Source organism: Rattus norvegicus, chromosome 20, assembly GCF_021556685.1.
Source record: "Rattus norvegicus strain SHRSP/BbbUtx chromosome 20, alternate assembly SHRSP_T2T, whole genome shotgun sequence".
Classification (NCBI taxonomy): Eukaryota; Metazoa; Chordata; class Mammalia; order Rodentia; family Muridae; genus Rattus; species Rattus norvegicus.
Window position 1 is genome coordinate 14,711,446 of NC_141553.1, and position 26,589 is coordinate 14,738,034.

At 43.1% G+C, this 26,589-nt stretch overlaps 1 long non-coding RNA gene across 1 annotated transcript; it reads right to left on the reverse strand.

The window, feature by feature from the left end:
* Nucleotides 1–239: 239 nt before the first annotated feature.
* LOC108353250 (uncharacterized) lies at nt 240–25,597 on the reverse strand. Its single transcript, XR_015645155.1, has 3 exons — nt 25,494–25,597; nt 25,215–25,359; nt 240–450 (listed from the first exon to the last, which is right to left on the reverse strand). It is a non-coding gene; the product is annotated as an uncharacterized LOC108353250 (long non-coding RNA).
* Nucleotides 25,598–26,589: the final 992 nt, after the last annotated feature.

The following is a 26,589-nucleotide window of genomic DNA, read 5'->3' on the forward strand; positions in this document are numbered from 1 at the left end:
TTTTGAAATCTCATTGTCTGGTGTCACAAGACTGGGAAACAGTCATGGTCTCCACCTCAGGAAATGGAGAGAGGCTGTGCATTTCTGTTTTCTTAACCCCTTTCCACCTCCAGGTCTCCTTATTGCCTAGCACATTTCTCAGAGTCGCTCAAGTATTTCATGTTTATCGAAGTATTTTATAAAAGCTCTTTTACTCTGTCAGATGACAAAGTAAAATCAAGACCAAGTTCACAACAAGCCAACAAAAATGTCGTTTATTCTAGTTTCTTCTAGAAGTGGTTGAAGCCAGATAACTTCAGGTTCAGCTGCCTGTATTCATGGTGGAGTACTCTCAGAATTAGAATTTGCTTTTGGAAATGGACTCTGCCGATTCTAGCTCTCTACATGGACTATCATGCTGAGAGTGGTTACTTTTTCCTCCTGGAAACCCTAGACACTGTCACCTGAAGCCTGTAACAAAAGAAAAAGCAAGTGGTCATTCCTGAGACCCAAGATCATATACATAAAAGTAATGTTATATGGACTGAAAAAGTGGTGTTTATATATTTAGGAATACACACACACACGCCCACACCCCACACACGTCACACACCTCATCATACCATACACATACCACACACATACACCACACACACATACCACACTACACACACACCATACACCCATTCCCCACACCCACCGCTTCTCAGTCTTGTGAGAACAATGAGATTTTATGACATAAATCCGGTGAGAGGAAGAGCTGAAGACCTCTGCTTGCCTGTTGCAGGAGTCAGTCCCCTGCTTCACCGGGTGGCTCCTAGGTATCAAACTCATGTCCTTAGATTTTGCACTCTTTACCCATTGAGTCATCTCAGCGGCACACACATGTCCAATTTTACATTTTCCTTGGTCAAAACAGAGGAATATACTTTTGTGCTTAAATCCTAAGAGAACATAACTGCAGAGTTTGGCCACGTGTTAGGCGTCTGACTTTGAGCAAAGGCCTTAATCTCTCAGTCTCATTTCCCAAATCCTTAAATGGTGGATGCTAATTGTATACTCTTGGATGTAGTTCCGTGAAGATTAAATAAACATTCACTGACATACAATGCTTAGCCGAGTTTTGGCAGGGAGAAATAAAACCAGAAAGGATCATCTTCGCTGTGACACTGTGTCCATTTTTATAAGAATCTTAGCAGGTTCTCTGTCAATATTACTGTGGTGGGTACAAATGCTTCTGTGGACAAATAGTCCCTTTAGAGTCTTACCACGGATGAATTGTTCTATTGAGGAAGTTTGCCAGGGCTCTAGATACGTTCAAGTCATGCTCATGCTGGGCAAATTTGTATTTTCCAAGCTAGCCCCACTTTGGTTCTTTTTTTTTTTCCTTTTTTTTTTTTCCAGAGCTGGGGACCGAACCCAGGGCCTTGTGCTTCCTAGGCAAGCGCTCTACCACTGAGCTAAATCCCCAACCCCCCACTTTGATTTAATAGCAAACAATTTCAAACTTCCATTAGGTACCCATTTTATTCATGTTTATCTCACATGAAAATTTTGCTCACCACTCTGTCTCTGTGAGCATTGCCTCAGGTGCTCTCCTGTTCTCTACGCTGCTTTAACTTGAAGGGGGCCACTCCCATATTAAGAGGGTTCTGAGAGTTACTGTACCGTGTCAGAGAGGAGAACCATTTCTGACCTGATGTGACATCATCCCTGAATTATCATTCTGCTGGATGAGCTCAGTTTCTTTGCCATGCCCACTCTTCAGGAGGACAGTTAAGGCTTTCCTCCTTCATGCACAGAAGTGGAGGGTACCTATGCAGACCTAGGGCAGAGATGCCCAGGACTGTAACAAATGTCTTGATTGGAATATCCATTGTGATGGTTTGCATATCCCTGGTCCATGGCAAGTGGAGGTGTGGCCTTGTTGGAATAGACGTGGTCTTGTTGGAGGAAGTGTGCCACTGTGTAGGTGTGGAATGAGACTCTTCCTCCTGGATGCCTGCAGAAGGGACAGTCTCCTTCTGGCTTCCCTCAGATCAAGTTGTAGAACACTTAGTTCCTTCTTCACTACCGTGTTTGCCTGGACGCTTCTGCCATGCTTCATGATGCTAATGGACTGAACCTCTGGACCTGTAAACCAGCCCCAATTAAACGTTGTCCTTTATAAATAGAGTCGCCTTGTTCACAGCGTCTCTTACAGCAATGGAAACCCTAACTAAGACACCCATCCTCAAGTCTTTCTTCCTGCTCCTTTTTTTTTCTTACATGTAATTCTCTCCATCTGACTTTATGCATCGAGAGATCACAGTTCCTCTTAGACTAGCATGATGCTAGCTGATTACATGGTCAAAGAAGTCTTGTTCTTAACCACACCACCAAGAACGGTACTTGGCAAGGATAAATGCACACTAAGTGCATTATTAATTAGCAAATGGGTTACTATGAAACAAGTATTTTAAAAACTGGTCACTGTTGACATATACCTAAAATATTTTCTTTTGTGTGTCTCCGAGAGAAGCAAGAGAGAGGAGTCAGCCTAAGGTCAAACGGCCCAGTAATCACACAGGAAGGCACAGACAAGCAATCTCATCATATACTGCTGACATAGTTATAAATTAAACGTGTGAGGTAGATGAGAGAGAGAGAGAGAAAAAAAAGATTGATAAAAGAGGCCATAAAATTATCTGGTTCTTTTTTTTGCCCTGGTAGATGACATGAAATAAGTCAAGTATGTTTTTCTAGTTTGAGGAATACTGCTAATGTCACAAGAAAAGATGAACAGGTTCCGTGAGCCCACAGCAAGGAGCATGAAGAGCTTTTATTTTGAAGCAAAAGGTTTAGTTGATTGAATTCACACACAGGCGGGTCTGTGGATCCTGAGTTTGAGGAATGACTGGGAGGGTTGAGCCATCAATGAGCACTGAGTGCTGAGCACTTGGAGAAATATGACTACCCTGAAGAAGGTCGTTGTGAAGATTGGTCAAAAATGGTGGTGGAAGAAGAGAGCTTAAAAAACTAACAAACTGTCCCGTCTTTGAGAAATATGGCTATGTACTCTCATCTACGGTGGCAATAGTGCCTTAAATGGACAATACTCTATTTAATTTTAGTGACTTGGAAATTCTGCCTTCTAGGAAAACGAATTCTTCTTAAGGGGATGCATGAAAACAGCTATTAATCTATGTTTGCGGAATGTACCTACTGATCATTAAAAACTGAATTAGAATTTTTGAAATCTGTGTGTGCTAAATTAATATACTCTAATGTTACAGACCTAAGAATTCAGTAATGTTCTAACCATTTCACACAAAAGATGTTGAATGCTATTAAAAAAACACAGACAACACTGTTTATATCCTCCGATGCTTTTCATTATGGTATAGTTGAAAAGCAATAACTCTCACCTTTTAACTTTGCAGTTCTGAGAGTCTTGGTAAGTGCATAACTCCTGTATCCATTATAGTCAAGAATGTCTAAGATGTATCAGTTATAAAGTCCCCCAGGATCCCTAATCATTTATGCTTCTTTAGAACTGGACAAGTTCAGGACATTCCTGTGACTCTGAAAGCCTTTAGTCAGGACAATAGAAGATTTCAGATGTCTATGGAGGATAGCACAGAAAGATTCACCTAGTAAAGATGTGTGTCTATGCCTATGTGTATGTTGGACACTTGTAAATGTTAAAGTTGCTTTTATTTCCTCAGATGAAGTGATAAGATGAGAGTCATACCCAAGTTTTATGAATACATGACTTAGGCTGAGTCCAGAGTGTTTCTATCTAACTATCCCTAAGGCTAGGCCTAGAAGCTTCTAGCTTTTGTTCATTCAAATCTTCTGCAAGCCTGGACCTTGAAGGCTTTAGCTTCTAGCCTTCTTCCGCTAACCTAGACCTAAAATGTTTCAACCTCTGAGACTTACTGCTGAATACACTTATCTTTTCTAGCTCTTTCTGAACTCTGGCTGACTCGTTCAATTCAGCTGTTCTAGCTCATACCCCTATCCAAGCTGACTGATTCAAATTGGCTTCTCTAGGCTTCTGATTGTATTGCTCTGCTTAGAAGAACTGCCTTTGAACTCTGAAGACTGAACTGCTCTGAACTCGACTGCTGTGCTTTGCACTGAACTGACCTGAACTGAACTCAACTGAACCCATCTGCACTGAACTACTCTGTCTCCCTTAGCCTCTCTTCCCTGTCTGTTCTCATGAGAGCTGGGCATATCCTATCTGTGATTCATTTTTGTCAAATCTTTCCCTGATTCGTCACTTTGTCTGCCCCTCAATAGGTTGTCATTGTTTGGGATTAAAGGTGTGTCTGCATTCTAGCAGGACCATAACAGTTTGGGTTCTGGGAGAAGACTGAGGAATTTCTATGGGATCGTAGTGGTTTGAATATGTTTGGCCCAGGGAGTGGCACTATTTGGAGGTGTGGCCTTGTTGGAGTGGGCATGGCCTTGTTGGAGTGGGCATGGCCTTGCTGGAGTGGGCGTGGCCTTGTGGGTGTGGGCTGAGGAGCAAGGTCAGCTGGGTGCTTTCTCTGCCCCCCTGAGCTGGCAGGCTTTCACCCTAGAATCTGGTTCCTGAGTCTTCATTAGCAAAATCCAGATGAGACTGAGATTTGATTTGAGGTTGAGATTTGTTTAAAAAATACAGCACACGATGATGTTGGAAAAGGTGTCAGAGTCTACAAGTCATCTCTGTTTGTATGAATTGTTGCTTCTCCAGCTGAGAAAACCACCAGGAATGCATATAAACAAAAATATTGACACCAAACCAAACCACGACAAATGTTTGAGTTTTACACAGGTAAGAAAACAAAACAACAACAACAACAACAACAACAACAACAACAACAACAACACACACACACACCTTTAAAAACAATATTGCATACTACCCTTCAGATATGTGTGATACATCATGATGATTAAGACTGCAGGCTTTGTCAAGCAGCTATGCTGTACTGGCTGGTTTTGTGTGTCAACTTGACACAAGCTGGAGTTATCACAGAGAAAGGAGCCTCCCTTGAGGAGATGCCTCCATGAGACCCAGCTGTAAGGCATTTTCTCAACTAGTGATCAAGGGGGAAGGACCCAGCCCATTGTGGGTGGTGCCGTCCCTGGGCTGGTGGTCTTGGGTTCTATAAGAGAGCAAGCTGAACAAGCCAGTAAGTAACATCCCTCCATGGCCTCTACATCAGATCCTGCTTCCTGACCTGCTTGAGTTCCAGTCCTGACTTCCTTTGGTGAACAGCAATGTGGAAGTAAGCTGAATAAACCCTTTCCTCCCCAACTTGCTTCTTGGTCATGATGTTTTGTGCAGGAATAGAAACCCTAATTAAGACAAATTGATAACAGCATAGTATTCTTGTGACAACCTGACCACGTCTTGGGGAGGACTGTGGAAGGGTTTTGGGTTAGTGAAAGGAAAATTATACAGATTTAAGGTTTAAAAATACGAAGTTAAAAGAGTATGTTTCAACTCAGGACTAAACACTGTGAAAAGCAAGTCCAGGCAGCCCTGCCCTGCCGCTCGAACTAACAGACCATAAAAGGAAAGGAATGCAGAACAGACCAGGAGTACCGGATCTGACTTACAGGCCACCTGGCAGGAAGAGATAAGCCCCCAGCCCCCGACATCCAGGATGCCCCAAACCTGCCAATGTGTGTAGCTATACCTTATTACCTCATCATGTGAAATAGCCAATCATATGTGAACATGTCTATGTGCCTCGTTTGAATCCACCAATCCCCGTAACTATGCATCTGCTTCTGTACGCCCGCTTCTGCTTCCCCAATCCCTATAAAAGCCCCATGCTGGAACTGCTGGGCGCGCAAGTCCTCCGAAGAGACAGTGTGTCCGCAGGTACCTGTGTTTTCCAATAAACCCTCTTGCTGATTGCATCCGAGTGGACTTGGCTCGGTCATTGGGCGCTTGGGACTCCTCCTGAGGGAAAGGTCCTCTCCGGGGGTCTTTCATTATGGGGGCTCGTCCGGGATTTGGAGACTCTCCGCCCAGAGATCACCGACCACCCACCGGGAGGTAAGCCGGCTGGCGTTTGTCTTGTCTGTTGTGTCTTGTCCTGTGAATGATCGATCAATAGGCTCAGATCTGGGGACTATCTGGGCAGGCCAGAGAAGGAGCTGACGAGCTCGGACTTCTCCCCCGCAGCCCTGGAAGACGTTCCAAGGGTGGTTGGAGGAGAGGGAGATCCGGATCCGTGGCACCTCCGTCCGTTTTCGGAGGGATCCGCACCCTTGATGACTCCGTCTGAATTTTATTGGAGTAGAGGATCCAAGACCCTCGCGGACTCCGTCTGAATTTTTGGTTTCAGTTTGGTACCGAAGCCGCGTGGCGCGTCTGCTTGTTACTTGTTTGACTGTTGGAATTGTTTGTCTTCTTTGTGACCTGACTGTGGTTTTCTGGACATGTTGTGTCTGTTAGTGTCTTTTTTACTTTTGTTTCGTGTTTGAATTTGGACTGACGACTGTGTTTAAAATCTTGGACTGACGACTGTGTTTGAAATCATGAAACTGTTTGCTTTGTTCGTCGAAGAGTTTTACTTGGTCCCCTTAACGCTTAGTGAGTAAGAAACTTAATTTTGTGGACCCCGCTCTAGTGGCGGTGTGTTGGTTGATAGCCAAAGTTAATTTTTAAAACACAGTGTTTTGGGGGTTGGGGATTTAGCTCAGTGGTAGAGCACTTGCTTAGCAAGCGCAAGGCCCTGGGTTCGGTCCCCAGCTCTGAAAAAAAAGGAAAGAAAAACAAAACAAAAACATAGTGTTTTATCTGTGCTTGTGCTCGCAGCTAGCTGTGATGAACTGGGAAAGATTTAAATTTTCCTTGGGAGTAAGGAATCTTAAAGGCGGAGTTTCAGCCAGTATGGCACTTAGTGCGTAGCTGCCTAAAAGATCAGAAATGCTGTCAACAGGCTATAAAAAAAAGGGACAGTCGGTGTTAGAAATGCTACGGGAAGAACTATCTAAAAAGGCTGAGAGCGAGGTGGGAGAGGACTATAAGGAAAACAAGAAAGGAATTTCTGACATTTGCTCACAGAAGGAGAGCGCTCATTAAGAGAAGTTCTTTAAGGAAGCCTGCCTTATCTGCTGTCCTTATTCCAAGGGAGGAGTCAGTCTCCAACATTAAATTACTTTTCTCGCTGGTCATCATTAACATGGAGAGTGCCTTTGGTCCTATCCCCACAGCAGCCAGTTCCTGCCCCTATGGTTAAAATGCCCCAGGTTGGGGGACAAAAAGAGCCCCTAAAATAGTTTCAAAGAATCTACAACTGTGAAGAACTTTGTTTTGCCAGTCAGGATTAATGTTTTCTTTTCCATGGGCCTATAGCCCACTGAGACAGTTTGGTAAAGGGCTGTTACTAAAGTCCTGAAAGTCCCAGGTGAACTGGTTACAATTCTTTTTTTTTTGTCAGCTGCTTAGTATCTAGCACCCAGGTTCTAACCATCTCTCCATCCTTTTGTTATTAGTTGTTACTAGAAGCCTAGTGTCATTTGGAGGCTGGTTCTCTTGAGAGGCAAAGCCACCAAGCTGACACTGAAGGGAGGTAGGTACTCCTTAAGGGAAAATCTAAGCCCAGAGAGACAGCCGGTAACAGCTAGGCTGCCTCTCTGCTCGCCTTTCTGTTTCATAGACAAAGCTTGTGCTTATATTTACAGTGGCCTTTTTGTCCAAAAAAAGGCCTCCTGGTTTAGCCGTGTGACTAAATGCTATTTGTCCTCTTCATTGGACCTCTCTCCTCTAGATTCCCTTCTTGTTTTCTCACCATCCCACGAGAGATGCTTGTTAGTAACTGTTACAGATCTTCTTTACCACCGAGGAAAGACAGAATCCTGCTAGAGGCCAGAAAGAATGTTCCAGACATGGATGGAAGGCTCCTGACTGTTGACTTCAATACGCCTGAAGGTAGGGAGTGCTCCAGGTCTGCCCCCAGGCTCCAAGGGTGGATCTCCTAGGGGCTGGAAAATGCCCCACCAATCTGGCTAAGATAAGGAAAGGGTATGAAGAGAAAGTTACAGAAATTTGAAGGGTTAAGCTAAGTTGCTGAGAGTTAGTATAAGTTACAGAGAAAGTAAGGTTAAACAAAGAGAAAGAGAAAAGAAGGTAAAAAGAGCAGAAAGCTAGGGAAGGAAAGAGACAAAAAGAAGAGGAAGCTAGAGAGCTAAAGAGAGATAAAAGTCAAGAGAGGAACATATACTGGCCACAGTAGTTAGGGAACCTAGGAAGACAGTACCTGGTAACAGAAGAGAATTCCTGGCTAAAGATCAGTGTGCCTAATGCAAAGAAAAAAAAGACACTGGGTCAGGGACTGCCCCAGAAAGAACAAGAGGGGACACTGGAGAGCCTCTCAGTCCTGGAGTGCTGGCTATGTGCAGAGATAGGAGGGAAGCCTGCCCAGTTGTTTTATGGATACAGGGACCCAATGCTCTGTGCTCCTATGCTCCAGTGGGCCAGTATCCAAAGACCTTGGGTACAGGGGCCTACTGGCAACAAACAATACTTATGGACTGCCCGAAGAACAGTGGACCTTGGCGTGGGCCAGGTAACCCACTAGTTCATAGTCATCCCTGACTGCCCCCATCCCTTGCTCATGAGAAAATTGCTCCCCAAAATGGCTTGCGTGGGCTGAAATGGCTGGGTGAGGCCATGTGTATGCATATCTACAGACTGTGTATGTGGAGCTTAAGACCTGTCTCAGTGCACCAGTACCTGATGCTGGGAGATGAATGGCTTAGCGCTGTTCTACTTGGAACATATCACTCCTGCCAGCCGGGCACTAACAATTATCACCCAATCCAGGACTTAAACTGTGATAGAGTGGCTGATGTTTGCCTTTGAATAGAGTGTCCCAAAAGATGGGACCACTGGTCAGCTGCCATGGACTAGATTCTCCACCTGTTGGGGGCAACAGGATTGCTGCCCAATCCGACCTGGAGCCACCACAGCACGAGTGTCAAGCACTGGCAGAAGCCCATGGGTGGAGGAAAGACCTCTGCAACTGGCTGATTGACCCCTGCTGAAAGCCGAGGCTACCTTGTCCACAGACGGGGACAGTTCTCTTCATGAAGGTCAGAGATAAGTGGGTGTTGCCATGGTGGACAACACAATGTCATCTAGGATGGCTGAACCTCAACCCCCCAGTACATCAGTGCCGCAGATGCCTTTGCCATCTCTTGGATGCCCTGGTGAAGCCAACAACTGTGAGTACTATTCATTGCTCAGGATATCAGGAGGGAAGAGATTCAGTGGCATTGGGCAGTAACAAAGCAGATAAAGTGGCTCGGGAAATGGCTATGCAGGAGCCTATCCTGGTTGCAGGCCTGCAAGAGGCAGCCACTGAGAACTAGGATCGGACTAAGGGATGGCCTCACTTAGAAAAGGCCCAAATTGCTTAAAAGATAAAGGACAATGGCACACTTGAGGGGAAAGCTATACTCCCCCAGAGAACAAAGAAAAGACTCACTTTGCCAAATACAGAAATGGACTCATTTAGGAGATAAAAAGTTTGTCCAAGTAGTTAAGTGTATGTAATAGACTTTAAGATTTTAGCCAGAGAGGCAGTAGAAAGTATAAGGTATGTCAATAAGTGAATGCTTAGCAAGCAAACAGGGCAAAGAGACCTAGAGAGTTTGGTGAAAAGTCGAAGTGAACTTCACTGAGATAAAACCAGAAAAATATAATCACAAGTATCTCCTAGTGCTTGTAGATACTTTTTCAGGAATAGATAGAAGCTTTCCTCACCAAACGAGAGACGGCCTCTGCAATCATCAAGAAGATACTGGAAGAAATCTTCCCCCGATTTGGAATGCCCAAGGTAATCTGGTCAGACAACGGCTCTACTTTCGTTGCCAAGGTAAGCCAGGGTGTGGCCAAGTATTTAGAGGTCGATTGGAAATTACATTGTATTTACAGACCTCAAAGTTCAGGACAGGTAGAGTAAATAAATAGAACTCTAAAAGAGACCCTGACCAAATTAACCATGGAGACTGGCGCAGACCGGGTGACACTCCTTCCCTCTTGCTCTCTTCAGAGCAAGAAATACCCCTTCCAGATTCAGCCTTACCCCCTTTGAGATCTTAAATGGGGCCTCAGCCCCCCTGACTGTATTAGATGATGTTACTGAACCAACATGTCATAGTGCCATAGTAATAATGATTTGTGTGCTAGGCTAAAAGACCTACAGGTGATACAGAAAGAAATCTGCTCAGAGCTGGCAGCAGCCTATGCCCTGGGGACCCCTGAGACATCTCACCAGTTCCAGGTCGGAGACTCGGCTACATACGATGGCACCGAACCCAGATACTCACTGGAAAGGACCGTACCTGGTGCTGCTGACCACCCTGACAGCCATCAACTCTCAGCCCTCACCAGCCGTGTACTAGCTGTTGGGGCTGAGAGCTGGGACCTAGAGGGAAACTCAGATCTTCAAAAAGCTCCCTAGACTTAATTTCATGTTTGCCCCGGGTTTTATCAAGATAGGTGTGGGGATAGGCTTGATTTCTATTACAAATGATGTAACATTGCATATGTTAGTACTCCTAACACTTCTTGGGACTGTGCCTCAGGGATCACAATCTGTATAAGTTTAGAAGTTCTAAAAGCTAGTCATGACCTTGGTGTGTAGGTTTAGATAGTGTCCAGAATGGAATCCTGATGCTAAAGACTTAGTAAGACACAAAAAAAGGAGTTGAGAATTACTTAGGGCTAAGGCTATCAAGGTGCTGCAAGAGCAGCACAAGGACATCTGCTGTTGCAATGCAAGGCTTATAGAGAATTCAGAACTGCCATTCAGGAGTAATTAAAGACTCCATGAATAAACTTAGAGAAAGGTTAGACAAAAGGCAGACAGAGAAGCGCATCAGGGATGGTTTGAGAGCTGGTTTAGTAGATCTCCTTGGATGACTACTCTGGTATTTTCCCTTATGGGACCCTTCTTAGTTTTGCTTCTGCTTCTGATTATAGGTCCATGTGTGTTAGAGAAACTAGTTAATAGGTTTGACTCCTACAAAAAGATAGAGACGCTCAACAAGGTTGGTTTGAGTCTTGGTTCACTCGGTCTCCCTGGATGACTACCCTACTCTCTGCTATATGGCTGGGCCATTACTAATAATTTTCTTGGTTTTAGTTTTTGGACCCTGCGTGACAAACAGGTTAATTGCTTTTGTTACAAATCGAGTGAGTGCTGTGCGGTTGATGGTTCTGAGACAACAGTACCAGTCAGTTAGGACAACTGGTGAGACCAAATACGAGACTTGATATCAAAATTCTAAGATTAGAATTACTTAGTAGAAGAAGAGGGGAATGAAAGGAAAATTATACAGATTTAAGGTTTAAAAATACGAAGTTAAAAGAGTATGTTTCAACTCAGGACTAAACACTGTGAAAAGCAAGTCCAGGCAGCCCCGCCCTGCCGCTCGAACTAACAGACCATAAAAGGAAAGGAATGCAGAACAGACCAGGAGTACTGGATCTGACTCACAGGCCACCTGGCAGGAAGAGATAAGCCCCCAGCCCCCGACATCCAGGACGCCCCAAACCTGCCAATGTGTGTAGCTATACCTTATTACCTCATCATGTGAAATAGCCAATCATATGTGAACATGTCTATGTGCCTCGTTTGAATCCACCAATCCCAGTAACTATGCATCTGCTTCTGTACGCCCGCTTCTGCTTCCCCAATCCCTATAAAAGCCCCATGCTGGAACTGCTGGGCGCGCAAGTCCTCCGAAGAGACAGTGTGCCCGCAGGTACCTGTGTTTTCCAATAAACCCTCTTGCTGATTGCATCCGAGTGGACTTGGCTCGGTCATTGGGCGCTTGGGACTCCTCCTGAGGGAAAGGTCCTCTCCGGGGGTCTTTCATTAGAAGAGCCATTGGGGGTTAAGAGCTCTGTGGGAAGTTCTGAAGGAGCTTGGAAGATAATGTTGAGAACAGTGCAGAAGATGGAGGCCTGCCTGGCTTGTGAAATTTCAAAGGGAAGATTAAAAACTCTTACCATTGCTGTTTTGATTGTGAAGAATTCGTGGTTAGCTGGGGCTGAAGAATCAGCTGTGATTAACAAGGTATCATAACCACTGAAGTGAAACCTTTGCATTACTGGGACTATCGATGCTGGTCAGCTGGAGCTAAGAAATTAACTGTGATGGTACCTCGTGCTGCAGTTGGACTTGGTAATGTGTAAGAGTCACCCAGGTGGTACTGGTTTTGAAGGCATAAAGGAGTCATGAAGAACAGCAGAGGCTTGGCACTGTGAGAGGCCATGGAAGGCCATTGGTAAAGGTCCAGCCTCAGTTATAGTTGATAGCCCATGACTGAAGGGGTCATGTAAAGGATTTGAGGCTTGGCACCATGAAGAGAGCCTGTGAGAGTCTATTGGTGAAGCCTAGTTGCAGTGGAAGACAGCAGTGTTTTGGAGATGCCAGTATCATGAGATGGCCACCAAGAGCAGCAGCAACAGTGGAGTACAGCAGCTGGAGTCTAGAAGACAAGCTGTGTGCTACAAAGGGCAGAGCTGAAGAAGTGACCCAAGCCCTTGGAGGAGCAGAGAAGAGGGTGAGTGGATCCCAGACATTGGACGATTAGAGTTTGATTTCGCTTTTGATTGTGACTGTGCCCTGATATTTTTCCCTCTTGAAGGAAATATTTTAGTGGAGCCCACAGTTAAGAGACTTTGAGTTGTAAAACAAAAACTTTGAGTTTAAAGAGATTGGATATTTTACAGGGATTGAAATTTTACAATGTAAAGACTGTGGGACTTTTAAAGTTACTTAGATTTTGTGGATGGATAAGAAAGTAAGGGCTGAGGCTTAATAGTGATGTGTTTGTGTGTCAAGTTGACAAGGGGTTAATTGTACTGGCTGGTTTTTTGTGTCAACTTGACACAAGGTGGAGTTATCACAGAGAAAGGAGCCTCCCTTAAGGAAACGCTGTTGGTGCCCCATGCCTGCACCAACACGGTACTGAGAATCAGGCGAAAGCCTGCGGGATTAAAGAAACACACACATACAGTAATTCATGTCAAGCCAGAAGAGAAGGGGCTCCTGTAGCTTTATTCACCAAATATATACCCCAAGTTCACCAGGTAGAAAATATCTGGGAAGCACAGTGGGAAACCCTGGCTGGAGACTTCGGTAACAAAAGACCTACTAAGTGCCCTGAATTAACTAGGGAGAAATCCAGGAAGACCAGCCTAAATCTCAAAGACAAAGACCGGGAAGACAGGAGGCTCTGACAAAATGCCTCCATGAGATCCAGCTGTAGGGCGTTTTCTCAAGTAGAGATCAATGGTGGGAGGACGCAGCCCATTGTGGGTGGTGCCATCCCTGGCTTGGAAGTCTTGGGTTCTATAAGAAAGCAAGCTGAGCAAGTCTGGGGATGCAAGGCAGTAAGAAACATCCAATTCTTACAGACAAGTTATTTTTATCTTCTTAATTTTTCAGTTTGGAAAAATAATGCTTTATATTTTTTTGTTTCATTACTAGTATAATATGGTATGTCATTTAATAAAATAACAGCATTATTTATGATGAAAAACTAAAAGGTTACTAAGCAAATTCTTAGCGTTCAGGATAAGTATCATACACAAGCCACAAATAGATCTATTATATAACCATAACGTGCTCTAACCATAAAATACCAGCAAGGATTACCTAGTCCAATTAGGCCAAATGTTTATAAATAGCTCTTTTAAAATGAGGGAAAATATCCCCTAGTAAAACGCAGGCCTCCCTCAGAACCCGGCAACCATTGTGTGAGCCTGACTAGGGTGTCTGTGTTTCCAACATCAGCGAAGGATGTTGAAGGTTTCATGAATCTGTCTGTATATCTGCAATGCATCAAGAAGTGCATATTCTATGTGGTAATTTAATCATCTAAAGATCTGAAATCAGGAAAGATCTTTCAAGTATATTTACAAAACACTAACCCAATTTAAGAGACTAATTCTGGACAATAATTTTCTTAGTGTAAATAAAAAAGTATTAATTAGGAAGGAAACCATAAAATCTGATTTTATGATAGTTTAAAAAAATATCAGTATTACAATTTTACTGTCATTCTTGCTCTCTTGTTCTCTCTTGCTGTTTTGCTCTCTTACCCTCTTCCCACTTGGTCCCTTTTCTCCCCATTCCCCTCCTGTCTCTCTTTCCTGTGCTCATGGGTGGCCTCTGTTTCTCCATTCTCTCTCAGCCTTTCTCTGCCTCTACCCTCTTATCTTCCTTCCCCATGCCCTGAATAATTTTTTTTTTACTGTCTTCCAGCACACTACGATAGCATTTGAAGATATCATGGAGCAACTCGTATCATTAAGTTTAAGCCTGTTGTTTTTGATTCTGAAAAGTCTGGTATAGGCTTATGTGTTAAGACCTGGGCCACAGTTAATGCTACTATTTTGAAAAGTAGAAACTAAAAGGTCAGACCAGTTGGAGAAAGTACATATGTGATGCATAGTAGTTCTATCTTTCAACCTACTTCCTGTGTGCCATGATTTTGACAACTGTCCTCTACGACACTATCTGGATTCATAATATTCTGCTCCAGTACATGGAGGAAAGTGAGCATTGACTTGGAAATTATGAGCCCAAATAATTGTTTTATGAGAGTCTGGTGGTTTGAATGAAAATTGCTGGCATAGGTTCATATGTAGACTGCTTGGTCCCTAGTTGTTAGAACTTTTGGGCAAGGACTAGGTCTGACCTTGTTGAATGAGGTGTGTCACTGGGGGTAGACTTTGAGGTTTCAAAAGCTCATCATTTGCATTTGGCTCTGTCCATCTGTCCATCTTTCATCTGTCCACCCATCTGTCTGTCCATCTGTCTCTGTCTCTCCCCCTCCCTCCCTCTTCTCTCTTTCCCCATCCCTCCCTCCCTCTTTGCCTCCTACTTGTGGACTCATTTTAAAGTCTCAGCTGCTGCTCCTCCAGCCCCATGCCTGCCTGTCTACTTCCATGATTCTTGAGACGATGGTCATGGAGTGTAACTCTCTGGGACTGTAAGCTCGAATAAATTCTTGTAAGACTTGCTTTGGTCACGGTGTCTCTCACAGACATAGAAGAATGTATAAGAATGTGTAGGAGTTTAGAGAAGCCCAGGATGCTGTAAGAAGAGCTCATGGGAGCCTATGGGAGGTCAGAACAATAGAACAAGCTAGAAATGAAGTGTACACAGTAGAGAATATACTCATGAGATTTCTGTTAGATGTAAAGACTTCACTGCAAACTAGATTAGAGGCCAAGCGTGTGGCATTCTGCTAAGAACGCATTTTGATTTTGATTGTGTTTTAAGTCTTTGAAGGAAGCTAACTTTAGAAATAATCGTAAGGAAAATTTTAAGACAGCACAGCCTTCAGGCTGCAGCATGGTTATCAATGGCAATAATCTTGGGGAACTAAAATATTAACATTTGGATAAAAAAGGCTGTGTTTAAAGTAGTTAAGGAAGATTTGATGGTTACAGTGATGACACCCTACTGGAAAAAATTGATTTTATCTTTACTACAAGAAATCAATTGAGCATAGCTTAGTAAATAGGGGTGGAACTTTGAGTCCAGTCTCCCTTATTAGGCTGGGTTTTTGTCTGGTTTGAACTCATTCAGACCTTGTGCATGCTAGCACAGTCTCTGTGAGTTCCTTCGTACATCAGCTCTGTTGTGTCTGGAACATGCCTTTTTGTTGGTGTCATTGACAACCCCTGGCTCTTGTAATCTTTCCAATTCTTCTTCACCTGTGGGTCCCTGAGCTGAGGAGAATTTGTAGAGGGAGAAATTTAAGATAACACAAGTTAAATATTTTATTCAGTTCCCGCAGAACAACATTTTGGGTAACCTTGGACTGGTCTTGTCCTCCACTGTTTACTTTATTTGGTGAGGAGAGAGAGAGAAACTATAGAATATTCTAGAAATGCAATGTCTGAAAATAGCCTTGGCCTTATCTTTGGCAGTCAAAGGAAAAGTAACAGGGATGAGCTACCTTGGAGGGTCAGAACTTCCTTTCCCACTTTTCGAAGGTTGTATGGTTCATGAGGCATACAACCTGAGGTAGACTGCTTATCAGACCCTCAGTACAACTTGGGAATGTTCTACTTAGACCACAATTGTCATGAGAAGTTTTGGGGACTTGCTCAGAATAGAAAGAGCCTTGGTCTCGTCTATATTTTTTTGATTATATGCAAATAATATTGCTATTCCATGTAAGGCATATGTGTGTGTGTGTGTGTGTGTGTGTGTGTGTGTGTATGTGTACGCGCATGCGTGTGTGTGCTCACTAGTTTCTTGTAATTGGTTAAACTGTAGCACAGAGTCAGTGGGATGTCTGGACTTTGGATAGGGAAGCAAACCACTGTATTAGAAGCTGAGGGCTCACATCTTTACTAGGAAGCAAGAGGCAAAGACAACACTGGGGATGGCGGGAATCTTTTGAAACTTCAGTCCGACCCCCAGTGATATACCTTCTCCGACGAAGTCATACCTCCTAATCCTTCCCAAACAGTTCCAACAACTGGAGACCAAGTATTTAAACATATGAGTGACCCGTCCAGCAGGTCTAGTTATTCAGGGTTCCGAAGAGGCGCTACCTGAGGGTCAAGGGGGGGGGAGAAAAGGAGACCAAGCAAGGTTCTGTTGTCAAGGTCTCGTTTATTGGGGTGAGCGTTACAGCTTATAAGGCATTCAGATAGGGGGAGTGCCTTTTGTGAAACACAAATGAGGGGCGAGGGTATTCAGGCAGTGATAGCAGGAGGCAAAGAGGTCAGGCGGTGGAGACATCTAGTGTTTGCTCAGGAGACATCTGGTATTTGCTCGGGCTGAAGCATTCTGTGATTGTTATCTTCCTGTGCTGTAAATTCATGGGAGAGGCTTTTGTCCAACAATCTCAAGACTTTATGGCAGTCATCTTAGGGGTGAGTATCTGTGGCCATACAGCCCAGAGTCACGTAGCCACTTTGAGCTATACAGTCACAAAGCGGCCAGGCCCAAATCCAATACGCCTCCCTACATATGAGCTAATGGAGATTATTTTCTTTCAAACCACTACAGAGAGGAAAGAGAAAGGGGGAAGAGAGAGAGAGAGAGAGAGAGAGAGAGAGAGAGAGAGAGAGAGAGAGAGAGAATGAATGAATGAATATGAATGAGAATGAATGATTACAAATTTTGAAAAATACTTTTCACATTTTTCTTTCATTTTTTATTGGTTGTTTTATTGACTTATATTTCAAATGTTATCCCCCTTCCCAGTTTCCCCTCCACAAACACCCTATTCCCTGCTCATTTACCCTGCCTCAGCACCCTAGCATTTCCTTACCTTGGGTCATCAAGCCTCCACAATGCCAAGGGCTCCCCTCCTAGTGATACCTGATAAGGCAATCCCCTGCTACATATCCAGCTCGAGCCATGGGTCACCCCATGTGTACTTTTTATTTGTTGGGTTAGTTCCTGGGAGCTTTGCAGGGTCTGGTTAGTTGTTTTTTCTTCCTATGGGGTTGCAAACCCCTTCAGCTCCTACAGTCCTTGCCCTAACTTCTCCATTGGGGTCCCTGCATTCAGTCTAATGTTTGGCTGTTTGCATCTGCATCTGTATTGGTCAGGTTCAGGCAGAGACTCTCAGGGGACAGCTATATCAGGCTCCTGTCAGTAAGCTGTTCTTGGCATCAGCAATAGTGTCTGGGTTTGGTGTCTGTATATGGGATGGATCCCCAGGTGGGACAGTCTCTGGATGGCCTTTCCTTCAGTCTCTGCTCTACTCTTTTGTTCCTGCATTTCTGAGATTATTTTCTTCCTCCTTCTGAATAGGACTGTAGCATCCATACTTTGGTGTGGTCTTCTTTCTTCTTGGGTTTCATATGGTCTGTGAGTTGTATCGTGGGTATTCTGAGCTTCTTTTTGGTTAATATCTGCTATCCAGTGAGTATATACCATGTGTGTTCTTTTGTGACTGGGTTACCTAACTCAGGATGATATTTTCTAGTTACATCCATCTGCCTAAGAATTTCATGAAGTCATTGTTTTTAATAGCTGAGTAGTACTCCATCATGTAAATGTACCACATTTTCTGTATCCATTCCTCTGTTGAGAGACATCTGGGTTGTTTATAGCTCCTGGCTATTATAAATAAAGATGCTATGAACATAGTGGAGCATGTGTCCTTGTTCTATGGTTGGCTCATCTTTTGGGTGTACGCTCAGGAGTGGTATAGCTATGTTCAATTTTCTGAGGAATCTCCAGACTGATTTCCAGAGTGGTTGTACCAGCTTGCAATCCCACCAACAATGGAAGAATTTGGTTTTGTCATGGAATATCTTGGTTTCTCCCTCTATGGTAATTGAAAGTTTTGCTGGATATAGTAGCATGGGCTGGCATTTGTGTTCTTTTAGGGTACGTATGATATCTGTCCAGGATCTTCTAGTTTTCGTAGTCTCTGTTGAGAAGTCTGGTGTAATTCTGATATGTCTGCCTTTATATGTTGTTGGACCATTTTCCCTTACTGCTTTCAGTATCCTTTCTTTTGTTCTGTGCAATTTGGTGTTTTAAATATTATGTGACTGGGGGAATTTATTTTCTGGTCCCATCTGGTATTCTGTAGGATTCTTGTATGTTCATGGGCATCTCTTTCTTTAGGTTAGTAAGTTTTCTATAATTTTGTTGAAGATGTTTGATGGACCTTTGAGTTGGGAATCTTTACTTTCTTCTATACCTACAATTTTTTTTTTTTTGGTTCTTTTTTTCGGAGCTGGGGACCGAACCCAGGGCCTTGAGCTTCCTAGGCAAGTGCTCTACCACTGAGCTAAATCCCCAACCCCTATACCTATAATTCTTAAGTTCAGTCTTTTCATTATGTTTTTTTTTTTAATGTTTTGAGTTAGGAAATTTTTGTATTTTCTTTGACTGTTGCGTCAATGTCTTCTGTGGTATCTTCTGTGCCTAAGATTCTCATATATCTTGTATTCTGTTGGTGATGCTTGTATCTCTGACTCTTGATCTCTTTATTAGGTTTTTCATCTTCAGGGTTGTCTCCCTTTGTGATTTCTTTCTTGTTTCTATTTTCTTTTTGTTTTTAGATTCTGGATAGTTTTGTTCAATTCCTTTATCTGTTTGACTGTGTTTTCTTGTATTTCTTTAATGGATTTATGTGTTTTCTCTTTAAGGGTTTCTAACTTTTTACCTGTGTCCTCCTGTATTTCTTTTAAGGGAATTATTTCTGTTCTTCTTAAAGTCCTCTATCATTATCATAAAATGTGATTTTAAGTCAGAATCTTGCGTTTCTGGTGTGTTGAGGGCATATATAGGGTTTGCTGTGGTATGAGAATTGGGTTCTGATGATGCCAAGTAGCCTTGGTTTCTGTTGCTTATGTTTTGTGCTTGCTTCTCATGATCTGGTTGTCTCTGGAGTAAGCTGGTCTTGCTGTCTCTGACTGTACCTTGTTCCTGCTGTGAGCCTTTGAGCCTGTGATCTTAGGTGTGTCAGCTCTCCTGAGAGACCAGGTTTTTCTGGGCAGGATTTGGGTATGGAGAGCTGTGTCTCAGGGTTAGGAATTGTAAGGATCCTGTCCCTAGCTGCTCCACAGTTTCTGTGCAGTAGTGGTGGTCTCATCTATTATCTTATGTGTCAGCATTCCTGGGATCTCATCTCTCTCCACATTTTTCTAATATGGTTAAAACTACAATTTTAAAGATTAAAGTATCATTTTATTACTCTTAACAATATCATGAAATACTTAAAACCAAAGAGAAAAATGATATAGTAGCATGCAGACGAAAGATATAATAATAAAAAGACAGCTGCCTCTGGGCAGAGACATGGAAGCCTCATGACCATTTACATCATATTTTGTGGAGGAATACATTTTTGAATGAATGAATACATGCTTGATATTATTTTGATTCTAGTAGTATGGAAGTGAGAAGCTGTATTACACTGAATGTATGGTTTAGGAATAAGAATGGTCCTCATAGACTGATATATTTGAATACTTGGTCTCTAGTCGGTGGAAGTGTTTGTGAAGGACTAAGAGATGTGGTCCTGTATCTGCAGTGGACCCTGAGGTTCTCAAAGCCATTATCCCTTTTCACTTTGCTTCCTGCTTACACATCATGATGTGAGATCTCAGTTGTTCCCGCTACCATGCCGTTGCTTCAATGTAGAGGAATTTTAATTCAACAACACGGCTACTCTGGCAAAGTGTTACATCCAAAGACCGCATAGGTCTATGTGATCCAGCTGGAAAGCAGGCATGCTCTGGATTACATCTGATTTGGTTAGAATACAGCCATGTCCTTGGTGTGCATCTTTATACTTTTTTTTTCTTTTTTTTTTTTTTCCGGGACTGGGGATTGAACCCAGGACCTTGTGCTTCCTAGGCAAGCGCTCTACCACTGAGCCAAATCCCCAACCCCAAGGTGTGCATCTTTAATCCATAACAACGAAAGTTAAGGATGGTTTGTAGACGGAAGAAGCCTTGTTTGAAAGTGATGTATAGTTGAGGGACAAAGTGGTGAATCAGAGAATGACTTTACAGAATGATTTAGAGATAGGATATGCCCAACTCTCATGAGAACAGGCAGGAATGAGGCTACTTAGAAGAACAGTGCAGAGTGAGTCAGTTGTGGAGGGCGGTTCAGTGAGTATAGTTTAGTTGAGTTCAGGCAGTGCAGTAGAGTTCAGTTCAGTGAAGTTCAGGGTATTGATGAGTGAGTTTAGTTGAGTTCATACAATTCCATTTAGTTCTGTTCAGTTTGTGAAATCTGTGAAGCCACTGCAGTCCGTGCAGTTCAGTTTGAGGAATTCGGAGACAGTTTTTTCCAAGCAGAACAATTTAGTCAGAAGCCAAGAGAAGCCACTTTTGATCAGTCAGCTTGAAGAGTTTTGTGCCATAACAGTTGAGTTGAACCAACTAGCCAGAGTTCAGAAAAGAAATAGATAGGGCAAGGTTATTCAGCAGTAAGACTCCAAAAAGACAAATATGATCTGGCAAGTAAAAGTTACTTTTGCACTCCCAAGAACATGGACTCTAACCATATGGATCCTTAAGCCCAATTAAACATGCCTTGGTCACAGTATTGTCACAGCAATAGGAAATCTAACTCACATAGGAATCGATCATTATCTATATCCTCTTGACAGATTTAAATATGCAGATTTTTTCCTATTCAAATCATTTCATTTTGAATACCCTGAATAGTTCGTCATGTTGTAAACTCAATCAAACTTGGGCATTGTGAAGAAAATCTAAATACACTTAGGAAAATCCATACATCTTCTGCAAGATGCATAACACTTATGGAAACATAGATTTGGATGATGATTGACCAAAAGCCACAGAGCAAGTACTTGTGTGATATTCAGACAACGTTAGCAAAAGGATAAGTTCAGTAGATAAGATTTGCATTTGCTCCTAGCAGCCACAGCTAGGTAGACGTGTGCGTTGATTCTGAGGATTATGATAGTCTTATTATAAGCCAAATTCTGGAGGAAACTTAGAGATAGGAATGGATAACGTGTCAGGGGTCTTGGTCCATCCTAAAGTGTCTGTAGGTGGTTACCAGAGCAGTTTCTTAGTCACTGAAGTCCACTGGTAAACGCTGAACTGTCAAAGAAGAAAGAAATCCCACATATCCTCTTACAGAGTTATCAGGTGGTGTAGAGATAGAAGAATTTAAGACAAATGAAGCATTTCTAAAACAACAATTATGGACAAATCATTCTGTTATGAAAAGGATTTTATCGATGCTTTCGTTTTTCTAACCCCTACTCGGCCCCTGCCTCAGAACGAGAGACATAAAAACAGGAAAAAAAAAAAAAACAGGAGGAAGGAAATATTTTTAAAAAATGCCTTTTTGAAACAATTACCCATTAGAATAAAAATACTATCATTATAAATCGTTTCTGGTCACTGATCTTCCCATGAACTGTATAAATCTTACTAATTTAGTGAGAAATGCAACAAAAAGTTTTAGGGAAAAAAATCTGCAGAGAACTAAAACAGAAGTATTAATTGCTGTGGAATGAAGGAGCTCGCATCTCAGCGAAAGAATGGTACATGGTTTGAAAGATATGGACTCCAGTACACAGGTTGAAACGTAATGGCCATTAATTTGAATGCTTCTAAACCTTGAGTAGCTTACACTCCAATGAGCATACTCACGAACATATCTTAAGTCACACATTTAGCTATTACCCTGGGATATCCACCCTAAAGCAAAAGTACACTGAATTACTGCAACCTACATGTTCTTTGACTTGTGATGGACCTGTGTCCACAAAATGCATTAGCAAGAAGAGAACACATGCACCAGTCTATTGTAAGTCAGGGGATTTCTGCATTAGGGCAACTGCTCAGTGGGAGGTGATTAAGTCAGAAGGCTCTACCCTATTGGCAGCACTGGCACGTTTACAAAGGTCTTGAGGGTGAGTAGAAAAATCTTGCCTTTTTGCCTTCTATTGTGTGAGAAACCATGTGGCCTGGCCATAAGGGATGTGGAGACATAGCATCATTTGGAGTGGGGAGCAGGGAGCAGAGAACAGGTCTCATTGCACAACAGTATTTTTGGTGTGTGTGTGTGTGTGTGTGTGTGTGTGTGTGTGTGTTTTCATTTATTCTTTTTTAAGCTTTATAGTTCTGTAATAAATTCTAACAGTGTCCGGGAAATGGCTTATACATAGAGTAGGGGGGGAAACTTCCTCAGCCTGGGGTGGGGAATGGGAGAGATGCACCATGCATAGGGTATTACTTGGGTAAGGTTATTTTATTTATTTACATTCCAAAGGTTATCCCTCTTCCTGATTTCCCATCTGCAAACATCCTATCCCATCCTCCCCTGCCCCTGTTTCTATGAGGGTACTCCCCCCAACCTGCCCACTCCCCCCTCACATGTCCTAGCATTCCCCTACATTGGGGCATCAAGCCTTCACAGGACCAAGGGCCTTCCCTCACATCCTCTGCTACATACGCAGCTGGAGCCATGGGTCTCTCTATGTGTATTCTGGTTGGTGGTTTAGTCCTTGGGACTTCTGGGGCAGGGGAGAGGGTCTGGTTGGTTGATACTGTTGTTCTCACTATGGGGTTGCAAACCCCTTCAATTCCTTCCCTTCTTTCCTTAGCTCCTTCATTGGGATCCCTGTGCTCAATCTGATAGTTGGCTGCAAGCGTCCCCATCTGTACTGGTCAGGCTCTGGTTGGTAGGCATTGTAGTTCTTATGGGGTTGCAAGCCCCTTCAGCTCCTTCAATCCTTTCTCTAATTCCTCCAACGGGGACCCTATCCTCATCCAATGGTTGGCTGTGAGCATCCACCTCTGTATTGGTCAGGCTCTGGCAGAGCCTCTCAGGAGACAGTTATATCAGGCTCCTGTCAGCAGGTACTTCTTTGTATCAGCAATAGTGTCTGGGTTTGGTGGCTGCATGTGGGATGGATCCCCAGCTGGGGTAGTCTCTGGATGGTTTCTGCTCCATTCTTTTCTGTATTTCCTCTGGACAGGAGCAATTCTGGGTTAAAATTTTTGAGATGGGTGGGTGGCCCCATCCCTCAAACAGGGGCTGGGCCTAACCTTTGGATATGGTCTCTACAGGTTGTCTCCTGTTTGTTGGACATTTCAGCTAATGTTATCCCTTTTGGGTACTGGGAGCCTCTTGCTTTCCTAGCATCTGGGACTTTCTGATGGACTTATGGAGAGTCATAGAGGAAAACATGCAGCCAGGGCTTCCACACATGTGTGCTTGCACTGTGCCAGATGTGTACCAGACATAAACACACACAAACACACACACACACATACACACACTCATATACACACAAATACACACACAAGCACAAACACACACACAAACACACATGTAAACACATACATACACAAACACACATACACAAACACACAAACACACACAAATACAAACACAAACACAAACACACACAGACACACAAACATAAACACACAGACACACAGACACACACACATACAAACACACACGCAAGCACACGCAAGCACACACATGCACACACATGCATACACATGCATACACATGCACACACATACAAACACACACACAAACACATATACACACACACCCACTACGGGAATACAGGGAAGTTGAAGGGTCATGGTAGTTTTGTATCTTGTTTACCAATGCTCAGTGTCTGCTGGCATGAGCAGGTATCTCACAGGGAAACCACTGTACAGCAGTTCATAAAAAAATATCCATCAGTTTACCCATGTAGTGAACAAAAGGCAGAGAAAGAGAGAGCCAAAACTAAAAACCAAGGCCCCTCAAATACCAATTCACATCCTCGTTCCTATCCCATATATAGGGTTTACTAAGATTCTCTTCATAAAGAAAGGTGCCATTTCACTACCTAAAGACTATACATGGACTGACCCTGGACTCTGACCACATAGGTAGCAATGAACATCTTAGTAAGAGCACCAGTGGAAGGGGAAGCCCTGGGTCCTGCTAAGACTGAACCCCCAGTGAACTAGACTGTTGGGGGGAGGGCAGCAATGGGGGGAGGGTTGGGAGGGGAATACCCATAAGGAAGGGGAGGGGGGAGGGGGAGGGGGATTTTTGCCCGGAAACCGGGAAAGGGAATAACACTCGAAATGTATATAAGAAATACTCAAGTTAATAAAAAAAAAAAAAAAAAAGAAAGGTGCCATTTGAAACTATAAATTCGTATGTCAAGGATTGCACGTATAAATTGTGTAAGAACTAAACAGGAAGCCGATGGATTGTACAAGAGTGAAAATTCTCTTTTCCTTGAATCTGCCTTTCTGTGTAAAAATCACTTCATTTGTAGATTGCGTTCCCACCCACATAAACTTCGCCTGTGCACAATGCTTGCTCCCTCTTCCTGGGTCGCAAGGAGAACCACTGAGTCCAGATTTAATGATATAGGCAGCTTTATAACAAGATAGAAGCTGGGATTATGGCGGCTCAACTTCTCTAATTAAATGTTATCCCTAACACAGGCAATCTGTGTCAAACAAGGAGAAAGAGAATCATTAGTTTCAGTAGGTTTGCATTATTTTGCCTTCCATAAGTCAGAGAGATTTGACTGCATCTTGGAGATTATCATCTCAAAATTATAACATTGTATAATTTAATTACAAATAACCCGGCCAGCTTACTTCGATTCTCATTACTCTGACATTTTCTAAACTTGTAGATTCTTTGAAGGGTGTCTTAATTTGCCAGAGAAATCACAGTCTGAAGTCGCTGTAGAGGTATAAAAATAGTTACCTTTGATTCTCTGGGTTGTTTGATAAAGTCACCGGTGCTGAAAAACTCCAGTCATCCATCTGAGTCTTTTGTCAATACTTGACAAGCCTCTTGACACGGTAGCTCACATGCGTGGAGTTCTCTGATCTTTGTATTGAACATTTTACTGAGGGGGAAAAACAAAGACTTAACTGCCCGCAGGTAGCGACCAAATGGTTAAACATTTATTTTATTGAAGTTTTGTTAGCTGACATTTAGTTCTCGCCCAGGCCTCGGCAGTCCTCACAGCATCATGTTTACCTTCATGCTTCTTGGATCTCAGAACACAAAGCTTCCGAGGTGTCACCATGGACAGCACAGAGGTGCTATGAATAGCATGGCTGACAGCTTCCGGTTTCCGCTTTGCGCTCCAAGACCCATTGCCTTCCAGCTTCCGTTTCCGGTGACCCAAGACCCATTGCATTCTCGCTGTTGTTCCTGATATTTTGATACCAGCAGACAAGCGCCTTAGCGCTTTTCATTTCCAACAAGCCAGCTGAACCGTGCACTTATTGGCTGTGCTTGAAACTTTAGGACTTTGCAAGTGATGGTAAGATTGTGCCGCACGACCGTCCTTTGTCAGCCACGTGTATGCATATCTGGCTGAACTGGATGAAGTTTTGTAAGACGACAATACACTCAGTGTTTTGCCTAGGAAGATACAGGAACAGACATTGATACGAGCTAATAGGAAGGTCTTTCAAATGTCCCTGTGTCCTGGAACAAGCCGCAGTGGTCTGTCCGGTTTGTAAATATTTGCGATACAGCATAGGAACTGGCAGCCGGCAATCATACAAGGTCACCCCGTATTGATTGCTACCTTCTAGGTCTGACTTGAAATGCATCCACACAAATATAAAATCATGGTTTGAAAGTCACAGGGATAAAACTGAATCCCTGCAAGATCTGAGGTTACTGAAAATTTCCCCTGAAAATAAAAGATTGAATCCAAGGAGACTGCAATCTTTTGATTTCTTTCTTCCTTTCTCTCTTTCTTTCTTCCTTCCTTCCTTTCTTTCTTTCTTTCTTTCTTTCTTTCTTTCTTTCTTTCTTTCTTTTTTTTTTTTGTTCTCTAGTTTTCCTCTCTGCTAATTGGTATCAAGGAAAAACTCTGATACATCAAGGCAAGATTAGTATGAGGTTTACAGAACCATAGATGAGAATATTATATGCATGATTTTGGAGTTGAATTTTTAATTATTTGTTTTTTATGTGTACGCACATTTGCCTGCATGGAAGCATGTGCACCATGTGTGTGCCTGGTACCCTTGGAGGGCAGAAGAGGGCGTTAGGTGCCGTGGAACTGGAGTTAAAGCTGGTTGTGAGCTGGCTGATGTCGTGGTAGGAACAAAACCCA